The sequence below is a fragment of the Miscanthus floridulus genome, unplaced genomic scaffold (genome assembly GCF_019320115.1).
Source record: "Miscanthus floridulus cultivar M001 unplaced genomic scaffold, ASM1932011v1 fs_764_1_2, whole genome shotgun sequence".
NCBI classification, from domain to species: domain Eukaryota; kingdom Viridiplantae; phylum Streptophyta; class Magnoliopsida; order Poales; family Poaceae; genus Miscanthus; species Miscanthus floridulus.
Window position 1 is genome coordinate 20,137 of NW_027097233.1, and position 26,825 is coordinate 46,961.

The 26,825-nt window shown below is 43.2% G+C and overlaps 1 pseudogene; it reads right to left on the reverse strand.

Moving 5' to 3' along the window:
- Positions 1 to 17,471: 17,471 nt before the first annotated feature.
- On the reverse strand, positions 17,472 to 25,098 carry LOC136532993 (ubiquitin carboxyl-terminal hydrolase 25-like; annotated as a pseudogene).
- Between the last annotated feature and the right edge of the window lie 1,727 nt (positions 25,099 to 26,825).

A 26,825-nucleotide genomic window follows, 5' to 3' on the forward strand; every position in this document is an offset into this window, starting at 1 on the left:
CATCGTTCTAACACATAGCTAAGCAAAACTAGGCATATACGAGTTTAAAACAGGTAATATGGTAAATATGGAATAACAAGGGTGGTAATGCACCAATTAGGCTTTTACTTAACTCCTAATCACTTAATGCAGTAACGGAAAGCAAAAGCGAAATTAATTTATAAAACACAAGGTAGGGTTGTATGCATCCGGGGCTTGCCTTCGTTGACGGAAAAGTTCGATTCCTGCGACGTTACACAAGTATTCGACCCGACCTCAACAGACGGATTAACCTCTTCAACAGCTTGATTAACTACCACGTGTTCACCTTCGTTCACTACACGTAATAACAATGCCATGTTTAACATGATGCGGAATTCTAAACATGATGCTCGATGAGGGATGAAAAATTAATAATTTGAATACAACTTTCCTTTGCGGTACAGTTGCAAGTCAAACAAACTAATTCTTTTTCGTAAACACATACATCAACTGCCAAGGATCATTAACAACAAATGACCCAAGGTCATCACTCAATCCAAAATTCCAAACAAAACCTAAATCACTAAAGGTTACTATTTGCTTTTATGAATTAATTATTTAATTTAAAATTATGAAATAAATCAACTTATTCTAATTAAGCCCAAAATTTTAGTACATGTTCATTACATGTTAACTAAGTGGCAAAACAAATTTCATAATTTTTTGGATAAATAAATAAGCCTAGAAAAATCCTAGAAATCCATTTATGAATAAATTGAGCAATTTTTATCACATTTAAAACTTACTGAAAAACACTATTTCATATTTTTCTTAAATACTATACATCTCAGAGAAGTCACACAAAAATTTTCATAATTTTTGGAGCTCTAAATAAATCTACACAAAAATAACAAAAATAGACACTATTCATTCAAATCTGAAAATAGAAAAATCCATTTGAACGCTGAGTCACTGACATCGGACCCCACCTGTCATCTTCTACCTCCCGCGTGTTGACTACGACGACGACGGCGCTGACCGGCGCAAACTCACCGACGGCGAGTCCAAAGGCGACGGTCAAGGCACCAAAATGACCACATCATCCCGGCGCATCGACTGAAGGCACTAGCTAGACGAATTACTACGAGTTACGAGCTTGGCGTCGGCCATGGCGGATGCGGTGGCTCGGCGACGTTACGCCGACGAAACGAAGCCGAAAACGGGGAAACAGAGGGCATGGGAAGGTCCAGTAGCTCACCACGAACACGTTCAAGCAAGAATTAAGGCCGGAGAAGCAACGTAGACACGGGTCGACGTGAACAGCAACGGCGGCGGAGCAAGGATCGTCGGTGACGGTGTGCCGGCGACTGCAGTGGATAAAACGGCCAAACAATAGTGAAATGAGCACTACGGCATCGAGACAAAGCTAAAGGGACATCAATCAAGGGCAACGGCTCACCGACGGACTCTGGCCACGAAGATGCGCATGCGACGGTGAGGTTACCGGCCGCGAGGAAGAAGGCGATGAAACTCGAGTTCTCGGTGAAGACAAGCCAAATTAGTGGGTCAGATGGACGCGCAAGGTTCAGGCGGAGCTAGGACTAGCTTAACAGCGACGGTGGAGCACGACAACGACGGCACGGGCTCGCCGGAGATGGAGCAGCGGCGACGGGAAAAACAGAGAGCGAAGAAGAAGAAAGAAGAACGGCGGCGGCTCCAGAGCTTTATAGGGCAGCCAAGGAAGCGCAAGGAAGCCACAACGAAGTCTTCAGCGCGCCAACGCGACGCCCAGACGGCCACGCGCGCGACTGGAAGCAAGCCGAAGATCGCCGCCGGTGTAGCCTGAGCGGTGAGTACTGTTCACAGAAATTACAAGTTTGCCATTCGCCAAATTTCACAAATTACTCTCAAATTTCATAACAACTCAAAAATCTCCAAAAATAAAAGTTGTTCAAAATCAAAAGTTCTACAACTTTGCTTTTATAACCATCTCCTAATTCGGTCTAGATTTTGAAATGAACTTTTGAATTTGAATAGGGAAATTTACCAAATTACACCTTTTTGATTTACTCAAAAATTTTCTAAACAACTTGAAAAACTCCAAAAACAAACTTTGTATAACTTGCCAAGCTCTACACTTTTGCTTTTGGGCCCAACCCCAAAATATGCTTAGATTTTGAAATAGATTTTCAGGGTAGGGTTTACATGTTGAAACGCGGGGTTTTCTCGAAAAATTCAAAACCCAGTCAAACTTTGAACTTGAGTCAAACAATACAATTCAACACTCATTACACAAATGTAAACTTGTTTTAGTAAATGCACATCAAAGTTTTCACCAAATGCCAAATGCTTTGCAATGCATATGATGACATGTCAGATTTTAACATTTAAACACCCGAGGTGTTACAATCCTTCCCCCTAAAAGAAATCTCGCCCCGAGATTCAAAGCCATAGGGTAAGTAATGGAAAAGGAAATGTGTCGCAAGAACACATACAAACTCTGTCCATAAAATAGCTAAGGTTACTTTTACAAAACACAACATGTACTACCGAGCTCAACTAACATTACTCGATTCTATATTGACGCTAAAAATTTGGGAAACTTTTCTAACAAGTAATCTTCTGATTCCCAAGTAGCTTCCTCTTCTGAATGTTGATTCCATTGTATTTTATAGAACTTGATTGCCCGTCTTCGAGTAACACGATCTTTTTGATCTAACACTCGGATAGGATATTCGGAATAAGTCAAATCCGGTTCTAGTTCCACTCCCTCAACTTCAATATTCTGTTCAGGCACTCGGAGACACTTCTTCAATTAAGAAACATGGAACTCATCATGCACAGCTGCAAGATGTTCAGGTAATTGCAAGCGATATGCCACTTTTCCATACCTTTCCAAAATTTGATAGGGTCCAATGTATCGGGGTGCCAACTTTCCTTTAACACCAAAACGGTTAACTCCCTTCATTGGTGATACTTTCAGATATACAAAATCTCCTTTGTTAAATACCAATGGTCTCCGTCGTCTATTCGCATAACTCTTTTGGCAGGACTGAGCTATCTTCAAATTACTCTGTATTTGCCTAACCTTGTCTTCTGTTTCTTTCACAAGATCAACTCCAAAGAATCTTCTTTCTCCAGGCTCAGACCAACTCAATGATGTTCTGCATCTACGACCATAGAGTGCTTCAAATGGAGCCATTCTAATGCTTTCTTGATAACTATTGTTGTATGAGAACTCGGCCAAAGGTAAGCATTCATCCCACTTATTGGAATAGTTAAGGACACAACACCTTAACATATCTTCAAGCACTTGATTAACTCTTTCAGTCTGTCCATCAGTCTGCGGATGATAAGCTGTATTGTACAGAAGTTTGGTACCCAACGAAGAATGCAATTGTTTCCAAAAGTTGGAAACAAACTGTGTACCCCTATCTGACACAATAGTCTTGGGTATTCCATGGAGACTCATGATTCTTGCTAAGTACATTTTGGCATATTGGATCGTAGGATATATTGTCTTGACTGGAAGAAAATGCGCTGACTTAGTGAGTCGATCTACAATAACCCATACTGAGTCAAATCCCTTTGATGTCTTGGGTAGACCAACAATAAAGTCCATGCTTATGTCCTCCCACTTCCAAGATGGAATAGGTAATGGTTGTAATTCACCAGCAGACCTCAAATGTATAGCTTTCACTTTTTGACAAGTATCACACTTTGCTATGTATCTAGCAATCTCTATTTTCATTTTAGTCCACCAGAATCTTTGCTTCAAGTCCTGGTACATCTTGTTACTTCCCGGATGAATGGATAACCTAGTAGCATGTGCCTCATCTAGAATTGACTGCCGCAACTCAGGAACTTTTGGTACCACCAGGCGATCCTTGAACCACAACACATCTTCATTATCAATACTAAAGCACTCCGCTTTTCCCTTCTTGACTCTTTCCTTGATATGGGCTATACCCTTGTTTTCCCTCTGAGCAGCAATAACTTGACCTCGAATAGTGGCTTCAACAATTATGTTGGTCAAACTTCCTTGTTGAATTACTTCTACATTCAACTTTTCCATTTCTTGACATAAATTCAAACCCATTGTTCTCACTGTCAAACAATTGCAATAACTTTTGCGACTGAGAGCATCTGCAACCACATTTGCTTTACCAGGGTGATAATGTACTTCCAAATCATAATCCTTAATCAGTTCTAACCATCTTCTTTGTCGCATATTCAACTCTGACTGAGTAAAGATATACTTTAAGCTTTTGTGGTCTGTATACATATGACACGTATTACCAAGCAGGTAATGCCGCCAAATCTTTAGAGCATGAACCACAGCCACTAACTCCAAGTCATGAGTCGGATAATGTTCTTCATGTTGCTTAAGTTGCCTGGATGCATAGGCAATGACTTGGCCTTTTTGCATCAACACACATCCAATACCAATACCTGAAGCATCACAATAAACATCAAACAGCTTCTCGATGTTAGGTTGGGCTAACACTGGCGCAGTAGTCAACAGTCTCTTCAAAGTCTAGAAAGCCTCTTCACAATCTGATGACCAGACAAACTTAACTTGGTTCTTCAACAATTCAGTTATGGACTTTGATATCTTTGAGAAATCTAGAATAAACCGACGGTAATATCCCGCCAAACCCAGAAAACTCCGAACTTGATGAACTGTGGTTGGCGGTTTCCAATCAAGCACATCCTTCACTTTGCTTGGATCAACTGCAACTCCTTCGGCTGACAAGACATGTCCAAGAAATTGCACTTCCTTAAGCCAAAAATCACACTTGCTGAACTTGGCATATAACTGATGTTCTCTCAAACGGGTCAGAACTATTCTGAGATGTTCTGCATGTTCTTTCTTATTCTTGGAATATACTAAAATGTCATCAATAAACACCACTACAAACTGGTCTAGCTCCGGCATGAATACTGAGTTCATAAGATACATGAAATGAGCTGGAGCATTTGTCAAACCAAAAGACATTACTAAGTATTCATATAACCCATATCTTGTGGTAAATGCTGTTTTGGGAATATCCTCAGGCTTTATCTTGATTTGGTGATATCCTGATCTCAAATCTATCTTGGAGAAAACTTTGGCTCCGGCCAGTTGATCAAAAAGCAGATCTATCCGAGGTAATGGATACTTATTCTTGATGGTCACTTCATTCAATGGACGATAGTCAACACACAACCTCAGGGTCTCATCTTTCTTTTTCACAAAAATTGCTGGACATCCCCAAGGTGAAGAACTAGGTTGGATAAACCCTTTCTCAATCAATTCTTGTAACTGAGTTTTCAACTCGGCCAATTCCTTAGGTGACATCCTATAAGCTCTCCGAGAAATCGGAGCTGTTCCAGGTTGTAACTCTATATTGAACTGTACATCCCTATCAGGTGGTAGACCGGGTAAATCTTCAGGAAACACATCCGGAAATCCACACACTACCGGAATATCTCTAATCTCTTTGACAACAGTTGCACAAATCTTACTCACTGATCTTCTTAGGGTTGGAAGTTGGATAAGAAGTTGAGAATTACTATCAGGCAAACTCACTCTTAAGGTCCTATTCAAAGCATCTATAACAGCCTTATGCTGGTACATCCAATTCATTCCCAAGATTACATCTATATCCTGATCCTTAAGGATAATCATGGTAGTGGGAAAAATATGCCCACCCAGGTTTACGGGTACCTGGTATACCATCTCCTTAGTACACAGACGTCCCCCGGGCGACTGTATAAAGAAACTTTCCTTTGTTGCCCTAATCGAAATTTCATGCTTCACGATAAATGTTCTATTGATGAATGAATGCAATGCGCTAGAATCAAAAAGTATAACTGCAGGGTGATCGGCAACAGGAAACATACCCATCATCACTGGCTCCCCTTCTGGAATTTCTCCAGCTTGAATATAGAACACCCGTCCTGTCTTCCTCTCATCTTTGCCCTTCTGAGCATTCTGATTAGGGTTCTTGTTTGGTGCCTGACCCTGTTGTTGATTGGCAGGAGCCTTCTGATAATTTTGATTAGCCTGCCTAGGATATGGACATTCCCTGGAGAAATGACCAGTCCTTCCACAATTATAGCACGGATAGTTGTGACCCTGGGATGTTGGAGCATTGCCACCAGGAGCATTGGTTGATTGTGAACTCGGATAGGTTATAGCAGGACGGACATTTGACTGTTGCCCAGCTTGGAACTGCGGCGGACGATAAGGAGGACGATTATGATGTACTGGATGATAAATCACCCTTTGCCTCTTCGGATTTCCCCCAAAAGATCCAAACGGCACACTCTTTTTCTTTTTGAGCTCCTTGTGCTGCCGATACTTTGATTCTGAAGCAATTGCAATATTTACTACCTCATGGTAAGTGACATTGGTGCAAGTGGTCATCATAGTCTGCAACTTGGTATTTAGGCCTCTCATAAACCACCTCTTCTTCTTGGCATCGGTATTGACATGTTCGGATGCATATTGGGACAGATGATTAAATCTTCCCACATACTGCATCATGCTTTGATCTCCTTGTTTCAAAGCAAGGAATTCATCTAGCTTCATAGCCATTACTCCTTCAGGGATATAATGGGCTCTGAAGGCCGTACGGAACTCAGCCCAAGTTATTGGAATGTCAGTTGGTTGCATAGCCACTAAGTTTGCCCACCAAGCACTTGCTGCTCCTCTAAGTTGTTGGGCGGCAAACGTAGGTTTCTGATACTCTGTGCATGGGATAAGGTCAAATTTCTGCTCCATGGTTCGAAGCCAGTCATCAGCCTCCAATGGTTCATCTGCCTTGGTAAACACTGGGGGTCTTGTGTCTATGAAATCAACATATGTAGCCTCCTGTCGGTTATGGTGGCGTCCACGGTTTCCGTACATCTGATTCTGATTACTCTGAGCCATCTCATGAAGCAAACAAGAATTTTCAGCCGTCACATTGACAAGTGCAGTTATAGCATCAGCTAAATTGGTTGGAATTGGTGGCGGATCAGGAATACCGTCCTCATCTTGTGAAGTTCCTGGAATAAACGAACCCCGTGTACGACGCATCTGCTCATAACAAACCAAACTTTATTCACATGTCTTTATTGAATTGTACCAAAGCTTACTCTAGACACATTACATGGAGCTTACTAATGTACAAACAAACCTACGGGTACGAAAATAGAACTACATAACTTAACTAGAGCTACTATTATACAACTCTCCTTTCCTCAATTTCTTCAAACTTCAGGCTCGGTATCCATTCCGGAATTATTACCGCCTTCATCATCACTTTCATCGATCATTACTAATTCTTCAGGATCTTCTTCTTCTTCCTCTCCCGATTCATCATCATCGGCAAGGATGACACCGGGGTCCATCGCATCAGCTTGAGGCTCATGATTCGGATTCAGTAGATTGCTAAGCCTATGAACTTCCTCATGTAGATATGTATTATGTTCTTCTAAATCTTCTACATAGAATTCTAGCTCATGAGTTCTAGCTCTACCTACATCTTCCCTATGCCAAGCTTCATTTCTTCCTTCCACCGTACGAACTAACATACTTTCGCAGTTCCTATGCGCGGTGATGAGCTGCCTCAATTGACCCTGTAATTCACCTATTTGTATAACATCCAAAGCCCTATCTCTAGTAGATTGTGCTAACTCTGCGGAAATCCTCTGTATCTCTGCCTGGGGATTAGGCCTAGAACTGCTACTGCTAGCACCATCATTTCTAGAGGCAAGTTGGTGACGAGGAACTCCTTTGGGTCCGGTGGACTTACGGGGCGTCATCTTGGCACGAGCCATACTGTAGGAAACCAATTTAATCCAAGTAAGACTATTTGATCAAAATCCAAAGAGTAGCTAAGATGGATTACATTCCTCAAACCAGACTCACTACTTAACTCCAGACTAAGAGGTGAAGGAAGTAACGAGTGAATTATTCATGATGCATGAATCGTTCTTACGAACAAAAACATCAAAAATTTATAATGCGCATAAACAACATTTATTTTTATATAGGGCATAGTATAATTACTACTCCACCACACAAAACATTTTAATCAAATAGGGAATGGTGAGAAAGAATTAAGATAAGTCAGAAGCAATTTGGACCAAATTATCAAGTTAAATTTAGTCATCCCAATTCATTTTGAAGTTTTCGTAAAACAATACAACAAAAACCTTGTAACGATAGCTCTGATACCATTCTGTGGCAGAACCTCCTAAGTTATTGGGCCCACATGCACCTGTCACTGTCCGACGACCATTGACATTCATGCATATGTTTCCATTAACTTAAAAAGACTGTCGGGTGTCCTCGGGGAACCCCGAATCATCCACGATTTCCGAGCAGGATCACGTTACAGAGTCATTGCAGTATTACAACATTTATTCAAATATCAAAACCAGAGTAAAATCAGCGGAAGTCTTACGATAACATAGTTTACAAACCAGTTGTTTCAAAGCTTACAAACTAAGTTCAATAATTATTACAAACCATAGTAGTAGTGGAGTGGCATAATTAATATAGACATATCACACAAAATAAACATCCTGCCCAAGGATCACACATTTAATTCTCATCGTCAGAACGAACGATAGTCATGCAGCACGATCCAAAACAGATCTGCTCATGAGGCTCACCTGCAACAAGGGGTCAATGAACCCTGAGTACAAAGGTACTCAACAAGACTTATCCGAAATCTTAACTGATAAACTCAGTAATGCAGGCTCAGGGATTCAAGGTATAGCTTTAACAATGATCAAAGTTCTTTTGCGTAAAAGCTCTTTTAACAACATTCTTTATATAGAAAACTTCTCGAGAATTATATACAAAGCTGACACGATCCGCACTGAGATCATGAAACTTCATATCCCACACCTTCACAAGCCTTATTCAAGTTCCGGTTATTAATTCTACGATGATGAACAGTGAGTTGAGTCTCCATAACCGAGGAGAAACGACGATTCGAACCGATTAAGCCCAGCTGGGGATTCCAGACCACACGACATATGCAGGTCCCCGACTCACATATATCAACCTACCCTTGGATCCTCTAAAACAAGAACAGGTCCGCGCCACCCAAGAATACAGCACACCTCAAATCCGGCCACATTCCAGCCACGAGGGTACACGCTATTCCCGCCATCTCTCCACTCCCAGTGCGCGAGTAGCCATTCTCTTAATAGAATTTCCAAGTTCAGGCTTACCGGAGTATGTGGTTAGTACTACAAATTCTCACCTCATGCAATTCAACAACGGACGTGCCTTAATCAACACAGGCGGAAAGAACCCGCTCACAAGACCTCCATGTCTTGTGGCTCACACACACCGAGTCCGCCCGGTCTAGATTTATTACTCCACATTCCCATATCACATGCTAACATAATTAACTAATGTTCCATTTAAAACTAGCAGATGGCAGGTAGTCACCCAACTTTCATCGTTCTACGCATAGCTAAGCAAAACTAGGCATATACGAGTTTAAAACAGGTAATATGGTAAATATGGAATAACAAGGGTGGTAATGCACCAATTAGGCTTTTACTTAACTCCTAATCACTTAATGCAGTAACGGAAAGCAAAAGCGAAATTAATTTATAAAACACAAGGTAGGGTTGTATGCATCCGGGGCTTGCCTTCGTTGACGGAAAAGTTCGATTCCTGCGACGTTACACAAGTATTCGACCCGACCTCAACAGACGGATTAACCTCTTCAACAGCTTGATTAACTACCACGTGTTCACCTTCGTTCACTACATGTAATAACAATGCCATGTTTAACATGATGCGGAATTCTAAACATGATGCTCGATGAGGGATGAAAAATTAATAATTTGAATACAACTTTCCTTTGCGGTACAGTTGCAAGTCAAACAAACTAATTCTTTTTCGTAAACACATACATCAACTGCCAAGGATCATTAACAACAAATGACCCAAGGTCATCACTCAATCCAAAATTCCAAACAAAACCTAAATCACTAAAGGTTACTATTTGCTTTTATGAATTAATTATTTAATTCAAAATTATGAAATAAATCAACTTATTCTAATTGAGCCCAAAATTTTAGTACATGTTCATTACATGTTAACTAAGTGGCAAAACAAATTTCATAATTTTTTGGATAAATAAATAAGCCTAGAAAAATCCTGGAAATCCATTTATGAATAAATTGAGCAATTTTTATCACATTTAAAATTTACTGAAAAACACTATTTCATATTTTTCTTAAATACTATACATCTCAGAGAAGTCACACAAAAATTTTCATAATTTTTGGAGCTCTAAATAAATCTACACAAAATAACAAAAATAGACACTATTCATTCAAATCTGAAAATAGAAAAATCCATTTGAACGCTGAGTCACTGACATCGGACCCCACCTGTCATCTTCTACCTCCCGTGTGTTGACTACGACGACGACGGCGCTGACCGGCGCAAACTCACCGACGGCGAGTCCAAAGGCGACGGTCAAGGCACCAAAATGACCACATCATCCCGGCGCATCGACTGAAGGCACTAGCTAGACGAATTACTACGAGTTACGAGCTTGGCGTCGGCCATGGCGGATGCGGTGGCTCGGCGATGTTACGCCGGCGAAACAAAGCCGAAAACGGGGAAACAGAGGGCATGGGAAGGTCCAGTAGCTCACCACGAACACGTTCAAGCAAGAATTAAGGCCGGAGAAGCAACGTAGACACGGGTCGACGTGAACAGCAACGGCGGCGGAGCAAGGATCGTCGGTGACGGTGTGCCGACGACTGCAGTGGATAAAATGGCCAAACAATAGTGAAATGAGCACTACGGCATCGAGACGAAGCTAAAGGGACATCAATCAAGGGCAACGGCTCACCGACGGACTCTGGCCACGAAGATGCGCATGCGACGGTGAGGTTACCGGCCGCGAGGAAGAAGACGATGAAACTCGAGTTCCCGGTGAAGACAAGCCAAATTGGTGGGTCAGATGGACGCGCAAGGTTCAGGTGGAGCTAGGACTAGCTTAACAGCGACGGTGGAGCACGACAACGACGGCACGGGCTCGCCGGAGATGGAGCAGCGACGACGGGAAAAACAGAGAGCGAAGAAAGAAGAACGGTGGCGGCTCCAGAGCTTTATAGGGCAGCCAAGGAAGCGCAAGGAAGCCACGACGAAGTCTTTAGCGCGCCAACGCGACGCCCAGACGGCCACGCGCACGACTGGAAGCAAGCCGAAGATCGCCGCCGGTGTAGCCTGAGCGGTGAGTACTGTTCACAGAAATTACAAGTTTGCCATTCGCCAAATTTCACAAATTACTCTCAAATTTTCATAACAACTCAAAAATATCCAAAAATAAAAGTTGTTCAAAATCAAAAGTTCTACAACTTTGCTTTTATAACCATCTCCTAATTCGGTCTAGATTTTGAAATGAACTTTTGAATTTGAATAGGGAAATTTACCGAATTACGCCTTTTTGATTTACTCAAAAATTTTCTAAACAACTTGAAAAACTCCAAAAACAAACTTTGTATAACTTGCCAAGCTCTACACTTTTGCTTTTGGGCCCAACCCTAAAATATGCTTAGATTTCGAAATGGATTTTCAGGGTAGGGTTTACATGTTGAAACGCGAGGTTTTCTCGAAAAATTCAAAACCCAGTCAAACTTTGAACTTGAGTCAAACAATACAATTCAACACTCATTACACAAATGTAAACTTGTTTTAGTAAATGCACATCAAAGTTTTCACCAAATGCCAAATGCTTTGCAATGCATATGATGACATGTCAGATTTTAACATTTAAACACCCGAGGTGTTACACGGGTCCCGTCGATCCTATAGATGTCACCAGGGATAGCTCCATGTCGCGGCTCTATCTGTCACTGGCGCCATGCGTAGGCATCGTCTGTCGGTCATGGCGTTTCATCCTGTCCCGGTGGACGTCGTGGTGGACTGACACGTCTATCGTCATTCGTACGAGGGTTAGGTAGAACAGCACCAGCACACCCGATGCTGTTCTTGATGTGAACCCTCAGGTATGGCCCATCATGGCCACGGGTTACATCGGGGCATGCCGATCTCTTCCTCGGTGTCAGAGTTTTGACCCACTCCCATACGTTTGGACCTAGAGTGGTTGGTGGCGGTATGGGTTTCCATCGGGCGAGGCGGAGCCCGTGGCCACGGGGTCAGGCGATGTGGAGCCCGTGGCCTAAGGGTTAGGCAAGGCAGAGTCCGTAGCCTTAGGGTCGGGCGAGGCGGAGCACAACTCTAAGGGTCGAGCGAGGTGGAGCCCGTCCTCAGAGGTCGGGCGAGATGGAGCCCGTGCACCTGGGGGTCGATTGGAGCTGTAGTCACACTCTTGACTGCTCAGATAAATCAATATAGATGATCGTTAGCTCCTCTTCGGGTACCCTAGTATTGGTCCCCGACACCTTTGTTAGTTTCTACCCCAAAACTTTATACCCTGTCACATCGAATGTTTGGACACATACATAGGTGGTGTTCGCTGGTCTGAGGAAACCAGTCAGCTGGCTGGTTCCCCCTCATGTGACACTGTTTATCCATTCAGCCAAACAGTATTTTTCTCTCACAACAAACCAGCCGGAACAGTGTTTTTTAGCCAAGTTTCAGACCAGCGAACGGGGCCATAGAGTATTAAATATAGACTAAAAAATAGCTAATTGCACATTTTGTGACTAATTTGCAAGACAAATCTTTTAAGTCTAATTAGTCCATAATTTAATAATAAAGTGCTACAGCACACACATGTGTTAATGACGGATTAATTAGGCTTAATAAATTTATCTCGTGGTTTGCTGACGAATTTAATATCCAAACATCCTATATGACACTCCATATAACATTTGATGTGACACCTAAAACTTTACTGCTGAATCTAAAACGCCTAAGGCCATGTTTAGTTCCTCAGATTTTCTGAATTTGGCACTATGCAAAAAGAAGATTCTCCGTCACATCAAACTTACGGTACATGTATGGAGTACTAAATGTTGACGAAATCAAAAACTAATTGCACAGTTTGGTTGTACTTTACGAGACGGGCGTTTTTAGCCTAATTAGTCAATAATTAGACAATTATTATTAAATAAAAACAAAAGGCTACAGTGCTTGGTATCCGGCGGCGCCGAATCCGGCCTCAACTAAACATGGCCTAAGACAAATGGTTGAAGCGAGAGTGTTTAACAAATGCAGATTGATTTGATGGAGCCGTGCAGTCATACAAAAGCAGGTCCATGGGGGAACGAGCCGTAGCTCGGTCGGTCGGTCTTCCAGCTGCGGAAGCCGTCGATCCTGCGTTCGAGTGTTGCTCGGCGCAGGATTCCCACCGGGGTTTTTCCCTATTTTCTCCAGGTGCCTCTCTCGCAGATATGCTACAATGGTCAAGTGACGTGCCCATCATGCTCGGAGTCTGTTGATTTTCGAGTATCTCTCAGCTGCGTTCGTTGTCTAGGTATAGCTGTAGGTCTGTTTGTATACCGTGTGTGTGAGGTGTGCGTGTGTGTGGTGGTGTGTGTCTGTATCCGAACAGATACTATAGTTATACTTAGATAAGAGGAAAAAAAAAACAGGTCCATGGGGTTGCGTGTCTAGCAGCTCATGGACACGAGTACTACGCATGCAACTGGGGTTGCGTGTTGCTCGGTTGCTCCCCAAAGCCTGCGTGTCTACAGCGGCGTACAACATGCAGGCCATGTTTAGTTTTTCTCAATTCCCGAATTTGACACTATACAAAAAGAAGATTCTCCGTCATATTAAATTTACGGTACATGCATGTAGTACTAAATGTTGACGAAATTAAAAACTAATTGCACAGTTTGGTTGTACTTTGCGAGACGAACGTTTTGAGCCTAATTAGTCAACGATTGAACATTTAGAACCAAATAAAAACAAAACTAATTGCACAGTTTGGTTGTACAGTCTGCCGGTTCGGTGCGTGAACTAAACACGGCCGCATTTTCTTCGTGTCTCTCTCTGTCCAGCGCGCGCTCTCTCTCTCCAAAAGACATGGTTGCTTGCATGCGAAGCAAAGCAATAGAGCAGGCATAGGTCAGCAGCGCGCGACAGATAGGTACAGCACAGCCGAAGTCGGCGCCCTGCTTCACGTATGCGATGTTGGAGCCAAATCAGCGCCATGTCATCATCTAGTCTTTGACCTCAGCGCCATGACGTTTGATGTTGAGACGGGTTAACTCGACGTCGTAGGTTACGGCGCCGAAAAAAGGGTCCAAAGTTAAGTTTACGATGCTTCGGGTGTAAACATGAAATTTTAACAAGAAAAAAACTAAATTGCAAAAAAATAGGTCTGGTCATCGCGTCGTCGTTGGCTGTTTCACCTCTTTGGATGCATATAGCCCGTCGGCCTCGGCACCGGTTGTTGCTAGTTTGGTACAGCTTGACGCACGCCTTCCAAATGGGGGGCACCGGGCGGCCGGTGGCTGCTTTAGTCTATTTTTTATCGTCTCTTATTTGGAAAAATTAGATAATAGTTACGTTCAACAAAGAAAACATTAGCGGTCTATTAATTATCAGTCTTCTTTTCTCTTAATTAACTATCACTATGACAGAAAAAACTTATTAGTGACATAGTTCAAGTTGTATATTAGTGACGGGAACAATAAGCGTCTTTAAATTTACGTCTTCGATATGGACAACATTAGTGATGTCTTATTCACTTATTCTCCATCTATGATATGCACATATTGGTTACTATTAATGAACAAGAAACCACCTCTGATATGCACACATAGTAGGGTAAATAAGTATTGGCAGAGATATAGGGGCGATAGCCTAGCTAGGTTTATCTCCATGAGACCATGAGGCGTCGTCAACTGCATGTAGGGCAGAGCCCTGCGATTATTTTTTGTAACTTTATATTTCTGAGCTCGTAGCTTAGAAGGGACTTTCTAGCGCCCGGATGTCCAACCCGGGGCGCTAGCGTTGGACGGTGCCCGTGCAGCGAGCGAGCGAGCGCCCCAACAGCGGCGAACTTGCGAGTGCCCGCCCCAGCAACGAGCCCGCGACGCCAAACTGCGCGCGGGACTACTCGCACCCCTTCTCGCTCCCCACACACATTTCATGCACAACACCTCGATCTACTTTTAAAACATTCAGATGCAACACTTGCAACATGCAAAAGAAGACAGATGAAACACTTCATGCGCCTAAAACATTTGCGAAAACACCTGAAAAACACTTGAAAACCATTGCATTGCAAACATACGTAACATCCAGATAACACACACTTGCAATATATGTCTGAAAAGCAAATAAAATATTAGGAACAGACGTTTGCAACATACATGTACAACTATTGTAACATATACAACATCCTGATCTACTTTTGCAACATCCGTATGAAACACTCCAAACATACATCTGAGAAACAGTTGAAACACTGTGTCGGCGGCAACCACGGTCTGCCTGGTGGGGAATTGCGGTGGCGCAGGCCTCCCCTTTCTCGTCAACGGCGCGAGGTGGATGGGGGCGCAGGCGTAGACCTTCTCTGCCTCCTCTTCCGCGACGGGCGAGGTGGCACAGCACGGGAGTGCGGAGCAGCGCGAAAAGGGGCCGGGTACGGAGCTGCCACGCCAGAGAAGGCCGCGGGGACGGCCCCTGCAATAGAGGAAGTGAGCGGCACTTTTTTTGAGAAGCCATGAAGCATTGAAGTGCTCGGAGCGGAGCGGGGCGAGCGACGTCGGGGTGGATGAACGCCCCTTCCTAAGCATTATCGCCGTAACAAACCCCATAACAGTTTATTAGCCTGAAATCCGTCCATATATCCATAGCCAAAGTGTCAGATACAGCTGCGATGCGAAGGCTTAGTTTGATTCGAAAACGATGCAGCAACAAAGCAATATTTCCAAAGATTGCACCGACTAGACACCAGATACGAAACCTTTTTTTTTCACGTCTCCTTGTTTTCTCTCGAACCTTTTTTTTTCACGTCTCCTTGTTTTCTCTCGAATCATTTGTTGTCCTCTCCTATCTTTTTTTTAACGGACCGGTAGGAGAGCTGTCTATTATATTAAAAAGAAGGAAGCCTAGAAAAGCACTATACAAACATATATAATTGTGTACAAGAGGAGAAAAGCCCGACACGCCCCACCTCAGGTGGCCTCAAATCACACGCGCAATAATAAATTGAAGATATGCTTAGCTCCCGCCATTGCCGATAAGCCAGCCTCTTCCTTGATCTTATGGAAGAGATGCATTGGTGCGGATTCTCTGCGCTCAAAGATTCTTGCATTTCTTTCATACCGCACCTCCCAACAAACAAGAATGATAATGGAGCGTAGCCTTCGCCTCGCCGTCGAAGATGTTCGATCTAGGTTTTCCCACCAAGCTTGTACGGAGTCTCCTAGCACCCAAGCGGAAGGTCGCAGGTGTTCATTGCCTAGCCACATTGCAATGCTCTCCTAAATGTGCCTAGTGTAACGACAGTCTTGAAAGAGATAGACTCTAGATTCTTGATTGTGTTTGCAAAGAGGACACACACCATTATTTGGCCATGCTCGCGCTTGTAGTCTATCGGAGGTCCAGATTCTATTTTGGATGAAGAGCCACCCAAAGAACTTGTATTTTGGTGGCGCCCAGATTTTCCAAGTCAGTCGTTTGAAATTGGTCGTCATTGATCTAATGAATTGCGCGTGGTAGGCCGATCCTGTTGTGAATTTTCCTTCTGGCATGAAATTCCAAATGATGTTTTTCCTGTCCGATTGGAGCTGAAAGTGGTTTAGGGACAAATGCCTGATGGCTACATCTGCCATTTCTCGAAGCAGTGCAGCGTACGGCAGGCAGGCAGCACCAAAGCAAATCCATCGACAACGGGGGGGAAATGACAAGCTGTTCCGAAACAAAGCTAACAACCGGAAATGACTTAAAAAAAGACTCAAAACAACTAGAAATGCAAATATACAGCCCACTGCCTGTCTGCCCAATTGCATCCTTGGACTTGGAGGTGATAGCTTTAGCCGTTCGATATTCATTCCAGGCCTCGTTTAGATTGCAAGTTTTTTCACTCTCTTTTCATCATATTAAATCTTTGGACACATACATGAAGTATTAAATATAGATAAAAAAATAACTAATTATACAGTTTGATTGTAAATTACGAGACGAATCTTTTGAGCCTAGTTAGACCATGATTGGATAATAATTGTTAAATACAAACGAAAGTGCTACAGCTATAGTGCCAAATATTGATTTCTAACCCCAATCTAAACAAGGCCCCAGAGCTTAGATTCACCAGATCAACATGCCAATTGAGTTTCTGTGCCATAGCAGAGTACAAGAACAGACACTTGACGTCTCAAAAGCACACTACTAAATAGGCGTCACGCACGAGCACGACATCATGAGTGTGCTCGCTGCAGCTACTTCTGCGGCTGCGAGGAAACAACTATTATGTACTGTAGCTGCAATAAGCTGCAGCTGCAGCGAGCCCATTTCACTTGCTATTCAGGTTTTTCTCATGATCAAACATTGATTTGCCATCAGAATGATAAAAAATTATATTCTCAAGTCAATTTGCTTCCGTTGATTACAGCTCAATATCTAAAAATGTTGCTATCGAATCGACCCCCATAACAGAACATTGACCAAAATTGAGACTGCTCGGGGTGGAAATACATTGTTAAGGGTCAAAAAACACCATAAACTCATGCTTTAATCTGCCAGTTATATTATCTTACAAAAGGAGAAAAAGAGGTATCTTCTACATTCTAGACAGAGAAGCCGTGGGGATGGTGGTGTGGTGCCTATAACATCAGGGATAACAACAAAAAGGATATTGTACATGCAACTTAGAACTCCTCGTCTCAATCTCAGCAAAGAAAACAAAACTGTCCTAAAAAAATAAGCCGCGCGTGGAGTTGGGGAGTTGACCACCAAGGTCCAATTGACACCTGAATTGTCAGTGATAAGAAATTAGCAATAAAAATATATTAGTGGCAATCAGGCATAAGGAAATCAACAAGACAGGTACCAGGGCAATCAAGTTTTTCCACATGAAACTACAGAATCCCACACAGCGTAGTATATAGATCTGTACCTAAGTAGTTTCTGAAGAACTGCTGCATGAAAAACGTGAATATTTAACCTCAAAGTATGATGTCAGGCGTTTAATGAGATTTCCCTCAGTGACTCCGGAATTTTTGCCCTAAATATGCTTGCAGAATCTGATTTTAGCTGCTTTCTGCATTACATGAGAAAAGCAGTGTGTCAGAACAGGAATCCATAAACATCTTGAGAATATTTAATCCAACAGACCTTTGGTATATAGAAAAAGTACAGAATCTTAATCAACAAATTTCCTGTAACAAAAGTTAGATAATTTCCGCCGCTGTCTGAGCACATTACCTCATTGCATCAAAATCTTGAGGAATGTCTGAACTTTGAATTCGATGCCTCTTTTGCGAGCGCATAAAATTATAGACATCATCCATCCATACAGACAGCCGAAGCTCAGAATTAGCTGACTTAGCAAGCCTGGTTTTTTGGGGGTTTCAACAAAACATGACATTAGCATTACAAAATTATTAGAAATGAGACAATGATCAACTCAGAAAAAAAAAGGAATAATATATTATGCATATACATCAAATGGAAGAAAAGAATAAGGTTCTAGAATGTGAAGGTAACTAGTGCAAAAATGGTAACAGTAATTTCATGCATGGGTCATTAAACGATGTCAAATGGATTAGATCTAGAGGTCTGAGGCAAGAACCTTCATGCGTGGTTGCTTAGGGATATTTGCAAAGTTTTCATTCAAAGCCCCATGCATGTATGTGAAATTGGCACCATTAGAGTTGCAAGGATAAACAGCATATCCAAATCAGTCTTAGATTTACTAGTTTAGAATACAAATTTTTATCTGTGCAAACCAAGGTAGTATGAATTATCTCACAACAACAACAACAACAAAGCCTTTAAGTCCCAAACAAGTTAAGGTAGGCTAGAGTTGAAACCCAACAGAAGCAATCAAGGTTCAGGCACGTGAATAGCTGTCTTCCAAGCACTCCTATCTAAGGCTAAGTCTTTGGGTATATTCCATCCTTTCAAGTCTCCTTTTATTGCCTCTACCCAAGTCAACTTCGGTCTTCCTCTGCCTCTCTTCACGTTACTATCCTGACTTAGGATTCCACTACGCACCGGTGCATCTGGAGGTCTCCGTTGCACATGTCCAAACCATCTCAACCGGTGTTGGACAAGCTTTTCTTCAATTGGCGCTACCCCTAATCTCTCACGTATATCATCGTTCCGAACTCGATCCCTTCTTGTATGACCGCAAATCCAACGCAACATACGCATTTCCGCGACACTTAGCTGTTGAATATGTCGTCTTTTCGTAGGCCAACATTCTGCACCATACAACATAGCAGGTCTAATCGCCGTCCTATAAAACTTGCCTTTTAGCTTCTGTGGTACCCTTTTGTCACATAGGACACCAGACGCTTGCCGCCACTTCATCCACCCTGCTTTGATTCTATGGCTAACATCTTCATCAATATCCCCGTCCCTCTGTAGCATTGATCCTAAATATCGAAAGGTATCCTTCCTAGGCACTACTTGACCTTCCAAACTAACATCTTCCTCCTCCCGAGTAGTAGTGCCGAAGTCACATCTCATATACTCAGTTTTAGTTCTACTAAGTCTAAAACCTTTGGACTCCAAAGTCTCCCGCCATAACTCCAGTTTCTGATTCACTCCTGTCCGGCTTTCATCAACTAGCACTACATCGTCCGCGAAAAGCATACACCAAGGGATGTCCCCTTGTATGTCCCTTGTGACCTCATCCATCACTAAAGCAAACAAATAAGGGCTCAAAGCTGACCCTTGATGTAGTCCTATCCTAATCGGGAAGTCATCCGTGTCTCCATCACTTGTTCGAACTCTAGTCACAACATTGCTGTACATGTCCTTAATGAGCCCGACGTACTTTGTTGGGACTTTATGTTTGTCCAACGCCCACCACATAACATTCCTTGGTATTTTATCATAAGCCTTCTCCAAGTCAATAAAAACCATGTGTAGGTCCTTCTTCTTCTCCCTATACCGCTCCATAACTTGTCTTATTAAGAAAATGGCTATCTCATGTTAACATATTCCTAGTTCGCATTGTGCTATATGGCAAGTTGGATCATATAAAATGAATACATGACCAAACTTAGAAGGTGCTAATTTGCAAAAAGCAACTGTAAGGAATGGATGACCCATATTTCATGGAAAGTGTTACATGTAGAATATATGGTGAAGGGTGTGACAGCAGCAGAGCCAGTATTGAGTTGGTGAGCAGCGCCGCAAGGAGATTAACCCTTCAATTCTTACTTTCCTCTAATAGTTACAACTCCTCCTATATTATTAGGTAGGATCCCATTCCTATGACATGACCCCCTGAGGTCTTGTTCGATTAATCCCCTCCCAAGGGGATTGGAGGGGATGAGGGGGGATTTTGACTTGTTGGGCATTTAATCCCAATTCCCTTCAATCCCCAACAGACCAAACAAGGCCTAAGTATTGGATGACTCCGGACTCTACATAGTCTAATTCTACCAAACATAATGGGCCAGTAACCACTGTCTAGAAGGGTGGACCCGTTGCTACAGTGCCCGCGAGTGCTGTTTATATGGGTCTCAGTGTCCACAGGTAGCAGAAAGATATATAAAAAAGTAAGAGAATATCAATTAGGGACTTACATTTCCTGAAACTTATCTTCTTCAAGTTGGCGTTTGTTTCCTGAAGAGTTTGCATGAGATGACCGGTCAGAATATTGTTCAGCATGTGAGGCCTTGCCATTGCTGGTCTCCTGTTGAGAAGGCGTGGCATTGCCATTACTGGTCTCTTGTTGAGTGGGCATGGCATTTCCATTACTGGTCTCTTGTTGAGAGGGCGTGGCATTGCCATTACTGGTCTCTTGTTGAGCGGGCATAGCATTGCCGTTACTGGTCTCACCAAGATACTGGGAATGATGAATTGGCTGGCCATTTCCATTTGCATCCTGCAGTATTCTTTCTGACTGTTGGCCTCTCTCTCCACAAGAAATAGTATTATCAGCATTATTTTTACTGGGTCCCACAAATTGTCCAGTCTAGCAACCATTTGATTCTGATGATTTAGCAGTTTCATTAACCTCTGGATTAATTTTTGAAGTGAGGTTTACTTTGCCATTTGACATAACCTTTTCTGCTGCACTATTCTTAAAGTGAATCGGCTTGATAAGTGGACCTGATGCAGTCTTGCCATTCTTCAAGGGCATCAGTACATTACCTTTGGTAGAACATATGCCATTCTGTTTTACCAAAGGTACCTTCGAGGTCTCACTAGATGAGGTGCTTGATATGCCAATTCCATTCGTGCTGAAAGGTTTAGCTGCAGTAGAAGAGTAACCATTTGTACTAGGCTTTTGAGTTTTCGAATTCAGTATATAAAATAGGATATAGACCTTCTCAGACAAAACATTCTGAGAGCTTGACAGGGAGACATGAGAATCGTTACAACAAAACCATTGACCACTAGCATCCTGCATATAATGCATGTTCCAAGTTATGCTCAGATATAGTACAAGAACAGGATTGAACGAATTTACATACTGATTGAATTACCTTAACATAGGCATAGTAGCGACCAGACTCTGGGGAGAGCCCTGAGTGGACGATACAACCAAAAAGATTATATACTGGTTGCGGATCCTGCAGCTCCATGCAAGCCAAGATATATTTCATATCAATCAAGGGGATAACTGATATAGTCTAATAAGATATGCGCGAGAAAATAAAAAAATGTTTTCAGTCGATAAGATTAGGAAAAGCATCATGCCTTCACTAAATGAAAATTTTTATTCCAGACAGAAGTGGCACACTATAACTAGAAAATTAGCAAAGATGATAGACAACAAAGGAAAATGATTTCACAGAGAAGCTTGAGTGATACAATCAAATACATAGAAAGAGAGTTTTAAGTGGATAAAATACTGCAAAGGAATCTCACAGTTCACATTGCCATTGCACCACTGCCATACTCTTATACGCTTTTACCACACTATAAACAAAATGGTACCCATAAAACTTACCTCCTAAAAGATTTCCTTGAAACTAAATGAAACACAAGTCTTTGTTTAGACTGACGTACTTTGGTGATAGTTTCATGTAGTAAAAATGGCCTTGCGTGGTTGAGTCTCAAGACTGGAGTACAAGCTATATTACTAACACTTGCTACAGAAAGCAATTGTTACTGCATAACAGGGGACATTTTAAATCCAACATAGGATCGGCCAATCACACCATAGGAGAAGGAGCAGCGCATTAAATCAGCCAGGGAATTGAAGCGGCATGCACATCTGACCCGAGACAAAATTAGCCTCTGCAACCAAGCATGCTGATCATTTGAGCTAATACGTTTAACAAAGACGGACCGAAGGAATACTTTGCTAACACGTTATGATGTATACAATTAGCAAATTGAAGTTGTTACTTATTCTGACTGTTCATAGATGTTTTATGTAGAAAGCACAAAGTGAAAGCTTTCTAACTTTGACCAATGCTTAAAAAAAGAACTGTGTATTGGTAGTACCATTGGATTTGTGCATATTGGAAACCGTATTGATGTTCAAACATCATATATCTACAAACGGGAGGAGTTGGTAATATTAGTAGCAAACTGATTGCAAAAAAAGATGCTCGCAAATAGCTCAAAAACAAAAGTGATGATAGCGGCTTGTTATATCAAAACAGAGGACAGAGATTAGGGCCTGTTTGGTTCCCTTGCAAGCCCTTGTATCACCTTGTCCAGCAAAGACAAGAGTTTGGTAGGAATTCAGAGCTGGAAAGCCAGCTTTGCCCATCAAATTAGATCAACGTGGCAATGATATCTTTTCTCGTTCAGGAGAGCTATTTTAGTGCTAAAAAAGGTTTGTAACTCGAATTTCAGATGACTAGACCTCATATACAAGGACTAAATACAATTACAAATGAAGGCCTGACCTAAAAAGTAGTTAGCTCAACAAATTAACCAGTAGCTCCAATAGAAACCCTGGAAGTGATGTCGCATATTATTAAATTATTAAGTTACCATAAACTAGTTCATATCCATTTAAGTTCATTGGTTAAATGGAATTTACGTTATTAAAGGACCATGATTTGATAGTTGCTGTGGTTACCTTAAAGAAGTTTGATCCACATAAAATTGGAAACAATGTCCTTAAACAAACTAGAAACTGATGGCAGTTAACATGTGGTTTCATATCAATGAGCAACCTACCACAGGTGAATAAATTGGTTTCACAGATAGCTTTGCGTTCACAAAAGTTTGCATGCCTAAGAAAAACCCAAAGATTAAGCAATCAAAATTTGATGTTTTACCTGGTTTTTATTGTACATGCAATCAGAAAGACCAAGTGCCTCTTTGAATTCTATATTCCTGTTGATCTTTCCACCATTTATCCCCCCAAACCTCTAATATCATCATACCAGAAAAAGAAAAACACAGGTCATCAGCAACAGCTCCTAGCCATGTCCAATAAATCAAGCACAAGTTTTGTCCAAATACAAAATAAGAAATGACCGAAGGTCAATAACCTTGAGTTGTATGACAAGCACCTTAGGTGCCCTCAGCATAAACATTTGCTTCCGTGCTGAGGTGAGCTTTTTACATCTGCCATTACCAAAATCATAAATAAAGCCTGTTTCAAACACAAGCATCAGGAATACAGGAGAACTTGGATGATTGAAAAGAAGCACATGAAATTATCATCACATCATGAAAGGCGACATCGAGATAAGTTTTTCATATACTGTAAACAAATACAAATGTTTACATTGTCTGCTTTACATTTTGACAATTTCAATTCGGAAAGAGGATCGAAAGATCTTATAGGGTGTTCTGACCAGTTTTGGAACACTCACGAGGGTCCATGGTTGGGGTCACACCAACTTTGTTCCATAATAAGCAGACATAAACTGGAGAGATTACCAGAGTTATCTTTGCCTTGGTGAAAATGACTACATAATAAATTTCACAAGAAAGGAATAGTAAGTTTTTCCTTCTCTAAAAAAGTAGCCAAGTAGGGTAATTTCAAGAGGTTCAAACTAACATTTACATTCCTATGGAAAGGCTAAGGAAACTGCACCATTTACCTACAGGGACAATTAGATTGCAAAAGAAGGGGCTGGTGAAACTTCCTACATGATTTTGTTTCAACTGAAAATATTATGATCAGCCCTAAAGTGTCCTAAAAGGCCATCCCTAACAAGTAAACAGTTAAAATTCTAACAGTTGAAACCTTCCCCTGAGAACCATTTGTTCCTTTTTAGATAAAGAATAGCATACCTTTCACAACTATATTTGTTTGCGCCCTCCAATATCTCCGGCTGAAAGAAGCGGGCAAGGGCATCAGCAACAGAACTGCTCCCTGGCAGATCGAGACTGATGTCCATTATCTCATCAGTCTTGTTAGACCCTCCCTTGCACACAAGGCACTTCACTTGAATCAGCAATGCCCCACCAAATGTCTCCCTCATAACCAGACACGCCCCCTGCCCCCGGCCATCCTCACCACAGTTTCCATTGGCAACTGCTGCACGTAGCCGCTTGCGCATGCGGAGGCCAGCAGTGTGACAGGCATCTACCACATAGCGGAGGAACTCGTGCGCGTCCTCCTGGCGCCCCCACCTGAAGTGCTCGGCGAATAGGGGCATGCAGCGGATAACCTTTGCGGGGGAATCGAGCGCCCCTGCATCCGCCCGAAGCAGCCGGGCGATCTGCCGCTCAAGCACGCAGAACGCGCACTCCTTCTCCCTGTTCGGGAACACCTTCATGCCTAAAAGCAAACAAACCAACCCAAACATCAACCACTTGATGAGTTGCGAAAAAAAAAAGAGCGCGCAAGGGGGTGAAGCGGGCGCTAGGGTTTCGTACACAGGTTGGAGTGGCGAGAGTCGAGGCAGAACGTGGTGAGGGGCGGCGTGGACGCAAGGCACTGGAGGACGCTGTTGAGGTAGCAGGTGTTGCCGAGGTTCTTCAGCCCCGGGGGTGGGCCCGTGCGGGGGCGCCGCTGCGGCGGCGGCGAAGACGGCTCCGCGGTCGGGGCCATCACCGGCTCCGAGGAGCGGATGCGGCTTAAGACACTTTCTGTATCCTTTCTAATTGGAGGAACATTTTTTTTTTTGACCGCTTTCTATGTACTTTCTAATTAGAAAGAGGAATTGGAGGAACATTTTATAACACCCTCAGTATTATACCGTAGAGTTGACAGTTTTTTTTTCTTCTAAAACACTGCATAAGCATCATACTTATATATAAATATGTGTAATATAGGGTGTAAAACAATATACGAAACTTGAAACGTTCACCGGAAACACGAAACAATGGTACATTTCATGTCGCGTTGTGTCACTTAGTGTTCTAAATTAATTTTTATTTAACGAGAATGCTATAGAACGCATAGACAAAACTTTGATAAAGTTGGTAGTACAAACTTCGTAGGTGGCAGTGAAATACTTACGGTCGGGAATGGGGTTCGCTAGATAGCATAGTTGGTAGCTTGGAAATCGAAAGCGACGCGAATCCGAACAAATGACTTAGTCGTTTCTTAAGTCGGAAAATGGTTCGACGAAGCTAAGTTCGACAATTTTTATAGGGGAATCGGGTTAAGCGGTGGCACGGTCTTAAGGTTGGTTTTACTAGCTTGATACACCATCTCGAACGTAAAATAGTTGGTTTAGCATTTGGATCATCGGGTTGAATTTTTAAGCAGCTTTAAAAAGAGTGCAAGTCACGTTTTGAACAAGGCCAGTGCCTAGGCGCGGTCACCCTGCTAGCTCTCGGCTTTGCCGCGCCAGCCGCCCGACACGCATGCGGCGCACGCCCACGCGTGGCTCCACGCTACTGGCCACGGCCACCGTTGCAGCGCCCTGGCACGCTCACGCACGCACGCGCACCGCGCCGGTGGACTTGGCTGCTCTGCTCGCCGTCACGTTCGCCTGAGCCATCGCCATTGCCATCGCCGTCGTGTCGAACTGTGCCCATGGCCACGCTGCGCTCCGACCGTCGCTGTCACATAGTCACTGCTGCCGTTGACCTTTCACGGCTGCACGCGCGTAGGCCTGCCGCCTGACTTTGCCATCACGTCTGCACTTGACGCCACGCCACGCTGTTGCCTCCCCGAACTGGCGTCTGTCTCTGCGGCGCGCTGTGCCATGCGCCGTTGTCTTGCGAGTCGTGGCGCTGCGGTTGCACGTCGTCGTGCCGGCCTCGTGCGCGCCGTGGAGTCTTCCCCGTCGTGCTGCCATCCTTTCCCTAATTAGAAATTTGCGCCACGCCAAGCCGTCGTCACATCGCCTGCAATGGCGTCGCGCCGGCCGAGCCGCGCCAAGGCAGTAACCATAGAGCTGACCCCAGCTTCATAATTCCGCACGTCTAGAGGTCGTGTTGAAGTCCAGCTTCGCACCAAGCTTGCCAATGTGGCGGTCGTATGGTGTTGGGGCTTCAATTGGAGTTTTCCTCGCCGTCGACCCCATTAAGCCCGAACGCCGTCATCCATCAAATTGGTCGTGTGTAGTCCACCTCTTTCCAATTCACCGTGCATCCAACTAGACTTGTTAGTTAGCCAGCGATCGGAGTCATTCCGGCAAGCTTCCATTCTATAGTGAGGTAATGCGACGCATTCTCCTCACGGCAGTCTGCCATGGCCATCGGGGCGGGCGCTCGGCCAGGATGGCAACTCTTGCTCCTTTGTCTCAATTGAGCAGGGCTTTTGCGTCTCCTTGACTAGTTTGCCTCGCTCATGCAGCGGCTTCGCTGGTGGAGCAGCAGGTCATCGGGGACGTCGTCGCCGTGCTTGCCGTGAACCAGAGTCACCCCGCGC